We start from the raw sequence: 12,846 nt of genomic DNA on the forward strand, positions 1-12,846 counted from the left end.
ATCAGCTCTGTTTCCATCTAGATTTATATTCAAATGTAGAAAATTAAGCAATAACCAACACAATTTGCATTTCAGGGTGCTGAAAAGAAGTCTTATCATTATCTTTGCTTACAGAAGTATTTCGTGAACAAGTTTGTATTACATTTAAGAAAGCTAATGCATTGTGTAAAATAAATAAATAATAGCTTCAAACATTGTGGTAATAATATGGCAGACAATAAGCATTGCCTGATTTAATTCTTGCTTAAATCATGGACTAGGGAAGCCTATTTTGTTTTGTGGTTCTTTGGTAGAAGACAAGAGAGTTACCTAGAACCTTGTTGAAACAGAATGTGAAAATTACAGAATAATACCAAATATATTTTTAAAGAAGCTTCATTTCTTTAACATGTGACAGTCCAGTTTCCCATCACTATTACTTAAGAGTCATTACCCCGCCCCCCGACACACACACACATTGAGTAGTTTTGCTCTATTTGACAATCTCTTGTATTCCATTTGTGTTAGGGCTTATGTGTTCAATATCACTCTGTTTTAGCTATGCTTGTGGTATAAACTGAAAGTGGAGAGCATGACACCTTTATCCTTTCTCATTTTTCCCTCAGGAATGCTTTGACTATTCATGACTTTTTTCTGATTTCACATAAATTTTAGGAAAAATTGTTCAATTTCTTTGAAGAAAGACATGAGTTTGATGGGGGGTGCACTGAATCTGTAGACTGATTTTTGTTAGAGTAGCCATTATGTTGATCTTTATTCTTCCCATCAATGAACACGGGTTATTCTCCCATTCTCTATATAACCATCTATTTTTTTAAAACAACAATCTCTGATCATTTTCATTGTGAAATTCTTTTATCTCTTTTGTTAGCTTTACTAAAAGTATTTTATATTTTGGGATTCAATTATAAATAGGATTTATTCCCATCATTTTCCTTTCTACTGGTTCTCCATTTATGTATAGAAATGACACAGACTTATGTACACTGATTTTTTGTAACTTGCTACTTTTCATGTCATCTACAAATAGTGATAGTTTAAATTATTTCTTTCTAACTTGGATTCCTTTAGCTTCTTGTCTGTTTACAGTGGATAAGACTTCTAGGACTTTGTTGATTAGTAATGGTGATACTGGTTATCCTTGTCTAGTTCCAGATTTTAGGAGAAGAGGGAAGATTTCAGTTTTTTTCTCCACTGAGAATGTTGATAGTTGTGGGTCTGTAATATATGGCCTTATTATATTGAGGATTTTTTTCTATTCCGTGTTTATTTTCTTAATAATTTGTATTCTTACTAATAATTTGTTCCAAGATTTTAAGATTATAATGTATAATTCCACACCACACATACCATCATCCTATAAGTTCTTTAGTCAGTCATCTGTTGATGGGCATTTAGGCTGCTTCCACTCTTTGGCTGTTGTGAATAATGCAGCTGTGAACATAGGATTGTATGTGTCTCCTCTAATTAGTGTTTCAGTGTTCACTGGATACATGCCTAAGAGTGGTATTTCTGGGTCATAAGGTACTTTCATTTTTATCTTTTTAAGAACTGTTCATATGGTCTTCCAAAGAGGCTGTACCAGTTTGCATTCCTACCAGCAGTGAAGCAGAGATCCCCTTTCTCCACAACTTCTTTAATATCTGTCATTTCCTGGCTTGTTGATGTAAGCCAGTCTCTCAGATGTGAGATAGCATCTCAGTGTAGTTTTAATTTGAATTTCTACAATGATAAGTGAAATGGAGCATTTCTTAATTTGTCTATGGGCAATGTGTATATCTTCTTTAGAAAACCAATTATTTTTTTGGCCTACTTTTAATTAGATTATTTAGCTCCATACAAGATGGGGTGAAAAAGATGAATTTATTATTCTTAATAGCTGAGTAGTGTTCCATTGTATGCGTCTACCAGAACCTTCTTAGCCACTGTGTAAAGTCTTATGCTTTAACACAGATTCATCCCCTGTCACTAGTGCATTTCCGTCGCTGCATATGCCTTCACTGCAGGTGATATTACAGTATCACAAAAAGAAAAGAATATCAGTGAAAACTCTTCTGATGATTTCAGTTTGTGCCTTTTAATATCTAGTTCATATATAAGAAGAGAAATACTTTACATTTTGAGCAATGTATTAAATTATTTTAATTAGACTGAATTACCCAAAAAAAGTATTAAAGAGTACTCAATGTATATAATTTTATTATCCATAACTATTGTATTTTTTTATTTTTGAGAGACACATCATACACAAAATAAAATTGATGGGAAAAGTGAAATAACCTGTTTGCACTTGGTTTGCTTTTCTATGTGTAAAGAGATACAAACCATTCTGGGGATTTTGTCAGAGAAAAAAAAAACTGTATCTTAAAAGACTACACAGATGAAGCTCTATTCTGAAGTAAAAATTACATTTTATGGGAATGTAACAAATTTCTCAGAAGCTACTCAGTTTAAAAATGATCTTTTAAAAGCCCTAAACATTACCTTTACTTTAAATCAACCAGAAAGTAATCAGTCCAGAATTTTATGAACATTCTTTACAGAGGAAGTTGGCTCACAATATAAACGTTGATTTTAATTCCTGACTTTTGATGTGTAAAGAGAAATGATGCAATTACCAGATATATTTCCAAATTGTAATTTATACTTGTGACATTCTGAAAGCTGCTAGGTAGCCCCATCATAGTACAAAGTGCCCAGTCCCATAGGACTGGACATTTATATACTGTAAATGAACAGCTGCACAGTGTACTGGTTTCCAAGATTCACATTAGCATCACACTAATCCATGTATATTTGCAAATTGTTATGATCATTGCTCAGAAATGGCATCAGTTGCAGCTGCAGCATTCTGAAAATATTTCAGACTTGAAACGCTTGGAACAACAACACAGAAATTATAATCATCTGACATCCATCACCACTGCTCCTTCACTTGATTACACCAGTCAACTAATTCTGGGCAGGAAAGACAGGCAAATAAGAAAAGAAAAAAAATAATAAAAAAATAATAAACACTCAGTCTTGTCTCCTAAGAAAGTTTTTAATCTTGCTCTCTGATTCATACTCTTCCACGTTTCTACATCCTTCTTTCATTCCAAACACAAACCAGTACACACATAAAATGATGAGAGGAAATGGGATATTTCAAGATGGCCATTAACTTGTTGCTTCTTAAGAATTGAAACAACAGGAACTTCTAAAAAGTCTTAGTTGGATGTAAAGTGATAGTTACCAAATATTACTCTAGATGTGGTTTTATTTCTAGTATACACATTTATCTGCCTGTGTTTTCTTTTTATTATCCTACTCCTTTGTGTTTAAATCTACTTTGACCAAGCTATGTTTTCTCTATGCTCCATAACTAGACATTTTCAATGGAGCTGGCTGACAGATGTTTCTTTTTCAGTCCTGCTATTTTATCTCTTAAACTCTATACTGTGACTCAACAACTTTCTACTGACAGCTGTTTTGATAGTTGATGTCTATGAATTCTTTATAGACACTTCAACTTAAGACACTTGTTAGTCTCAATTCTATTCTTAGTATTGCTAACTTTTCTCTAGTCTATCAGACAAACCAAGTACATTGTAAGGTCAATATTATGCAAAGGGGTTTTACTTAACAGATAACTAATACATGTTTATGAAATTACACAGTGAATGGATATTTATTTCATGTTACTGTTTAAATAATATATGTTGCCTGCAATTGGCAACATAACTCAACTGAGCATTGGTCTTGTATGTCTGAGGTTCTCAGTTTGATCACCAATACTCCATCTGCTATATTTTTTGGCTTGTCTCTGTCTGCCTCATGTAAAAATACTTCTGTCATATAAATAAATAATACTTCATATAAATAAAATAATACTTCTGTCATATAATAAACAAGCAAATATTTTTAAATAAAATTAAAATTTCTTATATATACTTTGTCGTCTCCAACTAAGATTCAGTCAGACAAAACAAAAACAACCTAGTGCTATAACAATATGTATTACAACATATTTTATTAACTATTCTGCTCAAGAATGCCATCATGAGTCATAGAACATTATTTTCATTCATTTAGTGTCTACCACAATTTACTCCTTTATCCAGTATCTTTCCATGAGAATACCTTGTATAGCTACAGTACCATGTCAAAAAACAGGAAAATGGCACATACTAAATTTGGCTCACTTCCTTTTACTCATCATTGTAGCTTTTTATAATGTGTTTTTCTCAAATCTACTTACTATGTTTTTCTTAGACTTCTTTCATTCTCTGTATTGCTGCTTCTGGTATGGCTTGAATTATATTTCTTTCATTTCTTTTGCATTTGCTTATTTAGCATGGTTTCTACCATCTGTTATCTCATTATTTTAAATATCTTAGGTTTCTTTGTCTTAAAATTATAGCAAGTTGTCTCTTTTATTTACTGCTTCTAGTAATTATTTCTTATTATTAATTTTAAGTTTACCTTTATGTCATGCTTATTCTTTCAAATGTTGATAAGGGCAAGTACTAGGGGAGACCAGTGTCTAACCTCAGTTATAAGATCTATGGGCATAAAATTGAAATAATCATGATAAATTATATGTTAATTACATTTATACACTTATTTAGGATAGAGACAAAAAGAAGCTGAGAAGGAAAGGAGTGACAAAGTGGGAGAGAGAGGGAGAGAGAGAGAGAGAGAGAGAGAGAAAAAAAAAACTGCAGCACTATTTAACCACTTGTGAAGTTTCCCCCCTACAGGCAGGGACCCAAGGCTTGAACCTAGGTCCTTGTACACTGTACTGTGTACACTCAATTAGGTGTGTCACTGCCTGACCCCTAATGATTTAAAAAAAAAAAAAAAACAACACTGCTGCATAAGGAAAATATCAAGATTTCAAATATAAGCACTTGTGTCTGAATGAAGGCATTTACCTGTATGTTTGGAGGTTTTTTTGTTTGTATACGTATATGGAATGAGACAAGATGTAAGCATCATTGTATAGACTTATTTTTTTATGAGTGTGTTTGTGTGTGTGTGTGGGGGAGATAGAAAGGCATCCTGCACTCTTATCATACGCATTTCTGGGAATTAAATTTAGGATTTCATGCATTCAAGAATTTTTTTATTTTTATTTATAAAAAGGAAACACTGACAAAACCATAGGATAAGAGGGCTACAACTCCACACAGTTCCCACCACCAGAACCCCGTATGCCATCCCTGTCCCTGATAGCTTCCCTCTTCTTTATTGTTCTGGGAGTATGGACCCAGGGTTATTGTGGAGTGCCAAAGGAGGAACGTCTGACTTCTGTAAATTGCAGGTTGGGATTCGGGTGGTAGCTACTGGGGTTAAGCACACACGTGGCGCAAAGCGCAAGGACCTGCATAAGGATCCTGGTTCTAGCCCCTGGCTCCCCACCTGTAGGGGAGTCACTTCGCAAGTGGTAAAGCAGATCTGCAGGTGTCTGTCTTTCTCCCCCTCTCTGTCTTCCCCTCCTCTCTCCATTTCTCTCTGTCCTATCCAACAATGACGACATCAACAACTACTACAACAATAAAACAACAAGAATAGCAAAAGGGAATAAATAAATATTAAAAAGTTGCTCATGTTGATCCATACTCCCAGCCTGTCTCTCTCTTTCCCTAGGGGGCAGGGCTCTAGGGAAGCGAGCTCCAAGACACACTGGTGGGGTTGTCCAGCTACCCAGGAAGTCCAGCTGGCATCATGGTAGCATTTGGAACCTGGTGGCTGAAAAAAGAGTTAACATAGAAAGCCAAATAAATTGTTAACTAATCATGAACCTAAAGGTTGAAATATTTCAGATGAAGATTTGGGGTCTCCGTTTTGAGGATAGCTAGTAGACCTGTTTTAGTTATATTCCAAAGGGCCCATGACTATACTATATTTTTCCTGAGCTTGAAATCTGATATGCAAGTGGACCCAAGTTATTGTCTGGGGAGATGATATCATGGCTGGAAAAAGGACCAGAAAGCTGGATTAGGGAAGAGAGTAGCTCCCAATTATGGAAAAAGTGTATAAATATTGTTGACTGTAACCCCCATCTATTTGATCTGGGGGCCATATTCAGCTTAGGAGCCTAAGTGACCTCTGTATTCTGTGGTCATGAGTAGGAACATTCCAAGCTGCCCCAATTTCAGGACCCATCTTCTTCAGGTGGTAGATAGTATGTTATCCAGCTTCCCTTAGGAAGATGAAACATTCTCTACTATTGTTGATATACATTGTGGGCAAGGTCCTATGAGGCCCACAAAGGGATCCATTGTGTTGTTCATGATGGAAGTATTGTACTCTACCCACTGAGCCACTTTGTGGCCCCTACATTTATTTTATCAAGCACATTCTTGCTCTTGGTAGGTTAGTCATTAATTTTATTGTAGTCTGGAAAGATGCTGAGAATACTTCCAATGCTCCTGATGTTACCGACACCATCTTTATGGGAAGGCATGTGGTTTGAGAATGTGCCATGTTTGTGGTGGAGAACTGTAAAGATGGTCAGTAGGTCTTATCTATTGTGTCATTTAAGTCTTTTATTTTTCTCTTGGTTAATTTTCTGTTTGACTGATCCATTTCGGTGAGTGCAGTGTTAGAATCCACTACTATAATTCTCTTCAATTCTGTTATTAGTGGTCTTAAATATTTTGATAGTTCTTCATTTAGTGCATGGTTATTGAGTGTTGTGTTATCTTATTTTACAATAAATAAATGTAGTGTATTTGGGTATCATTTTTAACTTTGCTTGTTTACTGTATCCTTTTTTTAAGTTTTTCTTTTACAAGTATCTGTATTTCCTTTAGTTCTTGAAAGCTATTTTACTGATTAAAATTATAAGTTGATGGACCTTCAATTCAATTTCATTAATGTTATGGTGTTTCTGCCCTACTTTTGGCTTTTATTGTTTCAAATAAAAAGACATCTGTTTTTCTTTTATCCCTATTCTTTTTTGTAAAACAATTTCATGTGATACTTGGGGAGGGGAGGAAGAGAGAAAATGAGAGACATGGAGATAGAGAGAGAGATAAAGAGATTAAAATAGCACATTAATGTAGCAGTGCCAGAGATCAAACTCCAGACTTTTTGCTTGCTAAACCAAAGCCCCACAACTATTCCTTCTTTTAGGCCAATTTAGTAAAAATTTTTGAGGTGATGCCTCAAATGAGCAGGTCTACAGGACTGCTTATGTTTAGGTGTATAATTTCTTTCTTTTCTTTTTAATATTTATTTATTTATTCCCTTTTGTTGTCTTGTTTTATTTTTGTAGTTATTATTGTTGTTGATGTCATCCTTGTAAGATAGAACAAAGAGAAATGGAGAGAGGAGGGGAAGACAGAGAGGAGAAGAGAAAGAAAGACACCTATAGACCTACTTCACTGCCTGTGAAGCGACTCCCCTGCAGGTGGGGAGCTGGGGGCTCGAACCGGGGTCCTTGCACTTTTACTAACCTCTCTAGATTGTGTAGCATACCCACCATGAATAGGGTTTTAATAGGCACATCTGGAAAGTACAGTGGGACTATGCTGTGGATCAAGTATTACAGGTACTTTTGTTTGTTTGTTTGTTTTGTTTTGTTTTTTACCTCCAGGGTTATTGCTGGGGCTTGGTGCCTGCACCACGAATCCACTGCTCCTGGAGGCTATTTTTTCCCTTTTTGTTGCCCTTGTTGTTTAATCATTGTTGTGGTTATTATTATTTTTGTTGTTGTTATTGATGTCATTGTTATTGGAGAGGACAGATAGAAATGGAGAGAGGAGGGGAAGACAGAGAGGGGGAGAGAAAGATAGAAACCTTCACTACTTGTGAAGCAAACCCCCTTGCAGGTGGTGAGCCAGGGCTCTAACTGGGATCCTTATGCCTGTCCTTGTGCTTTGCACCATGTGCGCTTAACCCACTGCACTACTGCCGACTGCCCCCTACAGTTTCAGTAGTTTTACTAAGACTAGAACTTTCTTTCAGTGGGTGTTTCTGTATTTATTGTATGTTCTTAAGACAGTTTCCTGAGACTTTAAGATATTTAGCTGTTTCCAGCTAAATGCTCTTTGTGTTTATTGGAAATAATACTGATGAGTTTCTTTACTTCACCATGTCAAACTAAAAATATGTTTAATTGCATGACTATAAGATTTTTCTGGGATTTTGCTAGTGATGACTTTATTAATAAATTCATTATAAAATGTCTCTAATAAAGCCAATGAACAACATAAAGAGTACCTTGTCATCTTACTCATTTAAGTAGTCCAGTGATCCATAAAAGAAATGAGGAGTAGGAGGAAATAAAATTATTCTGAGTTTTAGATGACATTGCTGTTTATTCTGAAAATCAATAAAATTAATTAATAAAAAGAATTGAAATGAGAACTTCTATGGCAATATTATTTTTAAATATTTAATTTATTTACATATTGGATAATGGCAGATAGAAATTGATAGAAAAGGAGAGAGAAAGAAAGATAACTGCAGCACTGCATCACCATTTGTGAAGCTTTTCCCCTGCATATAGGAACTGGGGCTTGATCAAGGGTCCTTGTGCATTGTATCATGTGTGCAATCAGGGAAACCACCTCCTGGCTGCCTGTGCTATTTAATGAAGAGATGAGAAACAAATATCCGGGGAGATTAAAGTATTAATGAAATATATTTACACAAGCAAAGAAATAGGAATACCTAGGAGCTTTATTAATTTTAACAGTTAATCAAAAATGTGCAAGAATTTTAGGAAGAATAATTTTAAATCCTATTTATTGCCATAAGTAGGACTTGAGCAAATATCAAGGAAGGAGCCCAGCAGGTAGAAGTGAGATCTAACCAGTGGTTAATTAGATAACTAAATAACCTTCTGTATGGTTATACATTAGATCACAATGACTAAGTGGTTGTCTGATATCTTTACTACATAACTCTACTGCATCAATAGAACACAATCCTTGTTAGAAGTAGCACAGTACTAATAGATAGAAAATAACAACAACACTCGTATGTTAGGTCTTAGGTTCAATCCTAGGTACTACCTTATGTCAGAGCTGAGCTGTGTTTTGGAACTTTTTAATCATTCTCTCTCAATATATAAACAAAACTTTTTAAAAGGAAAAATGTATGAGAAAAAACAAATTCTATATTATGAAGGCATCATTGAATGCTAAAAAAAAACCCACATTATCTAGAATTTAAATGCCTATTTGGGTGTGGGATTATTTTTTTTTTTAGCTTCATGATTGAGCTTCATAGAGATCCTCCAAGAGCAACAGTGGCAACCCTCCCAGGAGTGTAGTAGTTGATTTCTAATAATTCCTAGAAGAAATGAAAGTACTCTAAGGTACTAGGTTGTCTTCATCTAGTATAAGAGAGTATATATAGCCTAATTTTACAAATGAGTATAATACATTCTATTTACTGATGTTGAATATATATATGTGTGTGTGTATATATATATATGTGTGTGTGTGTGTGTGTTGAATTTTGCTTGTAAAGTTAATTAACTATATCTTTAAAAGATTTTCATCTTTCTATATAAATAATGCCTGATTGTAGAGCCTCCCTGTTTGCATAATATTAATAAGACATTTTATCCATTTTTTTCTGTAGTCCAGAATAGAAATGTTTCTGTGGTTCTGCTTTTTCAGAGGAAATTTATTGTATTAGACCATGGCTGTAAATTTTCTCTCTCCAATCCTATAAATTTCTTCTAAATGTTTAATGGCTTATAACTGTAATTATTCTTGTGTGCCAACATTAAACTTTAAAAAGTTTAATTTGGAGACTATTTGGAGAAACTCATCTTTTTTATAGCCTCATAAATAGTTCTTTGATGAAATGAGCAGAGGCTCTGTGTCTGCCCGAGGTGAATACAAATGACACCACATAGACTATTCTTATGGAGAGGAAACAAATGCAGTAATGTCTAAAGTAATCAGCTAGTGCTCAGTAGCAATGAAGAGTGATAGGGTCAAAGATAGGAAATGACAAGGCTCTCAAGCATTATGTCTTCCCCCTTACTCCTTACCCTCATCCTTCTTTTTTCTTCTCTTCATTATTTTTCTGGAAGTTTTCAATTTTCTCTAAATAAATTTAAGGGAAAACTATTGAAAACTCCATACCTAAAGGGAGATAAGTACTCTGAGAAAGAGCAAAGGTTTTGTCTTCACTTTTAGGTTATTGAATAAAATGCACCACAGAAACTTTGGTAATAAAAGGATTGTTATTTTTCCCTAGTGGGGTAGGGCTCTGAAGATGTCACGTTCCAGAAAACATTGGTGAGGTCATCTGCCCAGGGAAGTCAGGATGGTAGAATTTAAAACTTGGTGGCTGAAAAGTGATAAGATATAAAGTAGGACACAGAGTTTAATAAATATGAACCAAAAAGTAGGAATAAAACAGATGAGAGTAGGGATCCTAGGGTGGAAAGGAGCTAGGAAGTCTGTTTTAGGTATGTTCCTAGGGGCCCATGACTTTAGTAATTTTTGCTTGAGCTTGACAGTTAACATGTAAGTGGACAAAAAATATTATCTGGAAATATGGTGTTAGAATTGAGAACAGGGCTAAAAAGCTGAATTAGAGCAGAGAGTAGCTCCCAAACTTGAAGAAAGTATATAAATGCAATTAACTGTTTACCCAATTGTTCTAACCCAGGGCCCATATATATTCACATTTAGCACAGGAGCCTTTGTAACGTTTGAGTCCCTGTCAGGCTTAGCTCACAATCCATGTCCTCAGCTGGGAACATTCAAGATGCACTAATTTCCAGCACAGTATTCCTTGGGTGGCAGAGCAGGATGACCCAGAAGGCGTGGATTGATATGCCAATGCCCATGTCCAGCAGAGAAGCAGTTATGGAAGCCAGAACTACCATTTTTTGTACCCCAATTGAATTTTGTTCTATACCTGCAAAGGGGGAGAAATGGTAAGGAAAGGTGACTACAAGACTCTGAACTTCAATTCCATCAGACATGGAGACATAAGAGGAAAAAGGACATTCAGAAGTGGCAATAGGTGGAGGTGTAATTTAGAAAGAAAGAGAAGGCAGAACCACAGAATAAATGGGCAAATACATGTAACTATAGATAGTTATAGAAATAATAGTCAATCCATATTTGCAGCCTACAGAGAACTACTTCAGTTTGCAATGGAGGTAATGGGGACACAAAACTCTGGTGGTGGGAACAGTGTGGAATTAGACCCCTGTTTGTTATCTCATAATTTTGTAAATCTATATTAAATCACTAATTAAATTTTAAAAAGAAAAAATGATTGGTATTATCATATACTATCAGACAAAATTGATTATGGAACAAAGGATATTAAATAAAACATTTTATAATGGCAAGAAGTCAGTAATAAAAAATACAGTAATCTGAAAGGCTTATGCATATAGCAGAGATTCAAATTTAAACAGCAAAAATAGAATTGAGAGGGAAGTCCAAGTCTATATTTATAAACACATATGTTAATACCCTTCTCTCAATAATTGATTGTACAAATAGACAATCAGTGAGGATATAGAAGTTTCAATCAATATCAGCAACAAAATTAACCTAATTGACATATATAGCTTCTCAATCACCAACAATTAAATATACATTTTATTCAAGGACACATGAAACATTTCCCAAGAGAGAGAATATTTTAGTACATAATACAAATCTTAATTATTTAAATGATTCAAAGTGTACAAATTTTATTCTCTCATTGCAGCATAGCCAGAAGCTAAATTTAAAAAGCAGATTTATCTTTAGAAAACTAAGAAACCAACAGTATCAAGATGAAAATTAGAAAGTATTATGAATAGAATACAACTGAAAATTTAATAGATAATAAGATTTACATGGTGCTGCTAAAACAGTACATGGAAGGAAAATTATATCAATAAAGGTCTCTACTAGAAAAGAGAAACACAGTAAGATAACCTCACTCTCAATCTGAAAATTTAATGCAAATTCTGATCAACAGATATTTAGTAAAATGTTGTATCATATCCTTGAGAATATCAGTCCTTGCTAGCAGTGTCCCTGGCCTACCTCTAGTTTTTGCCATTTACTTATTTTTTAAAAATCAGAGTTTAAAATATTTTAGGACAATACTTCTATTTTAAAATCTTACATTCTGGGAAAAGGAATATCCCAGTGAACAGAAGATAGAAAGAAAACTAAGAATAATGCATTTTTATATACTAATTTTATCTTGAAATAAGTATGGTTCATGGGTAACATAGCTTCTTTTCTTTTTTATTTATAAAAGGAAACACTGAGAAGACCATTTGATAGGAGGGGCTCAATTCCATACAATTCCCACCACCAGAACTCCGTATGCCATCCCCGCCCCTGATTGCTTCCCTATTCTTTATCCTTCTGGGAATATGGACCCAGGGTCATTACTGGGTGCCAAAGTGAAAGATCCGGCTTCTGTAATTGCTTCCCCACTGAACATGGGCATTGGCAAGTCAATTCTTACTCCCAGCCTGTCTCCCTCTTTCTCTAGCGGGCAGGGCTCTGGGAAAGCGGAACACTGGGACACATTGGTGGGGTCGTCTGCCCAGGGAAGTCCAGCTGGCATCATGGTAGCATCTGGAACCTGGTGGCTGAAAAAAGTGTTAACATATAAAGCCAAAAAAATTGTTGATTAATCATGAACCTTAAGGCTGGAATATTGCAGATGTAGATGGGGGGGTCTCTATTTTGAAGATAGCTAGTAGGCCTATGTTAGTTATATCCCAAAGGGCCCATGACTTTGCTAGTTTTTTTCCTGAGCCTAACCTTTGATATGCAGGTGGACCCAAGTTACTGTCTGGGGAGATGATGTCATGGCTGGATAAAGGGATAGGAAACTGCATCAGGGAAGAGAGAAGTTCCCAAA

Source organism: Erinaceus europaeus, chromosome 10 (assembly GCF_950295315.1).
Source record: "Erinaceus europaeus chromosome 10, mEriEur2.1, whole genome shotgun sequence".
NCBI classification, from domain to species: Eukaryota; Metazoa; Chordata; class Mammalia; order Eulipotyphla; family Erinaceidae; genus Erinaceus; species Erinaceus europaeus.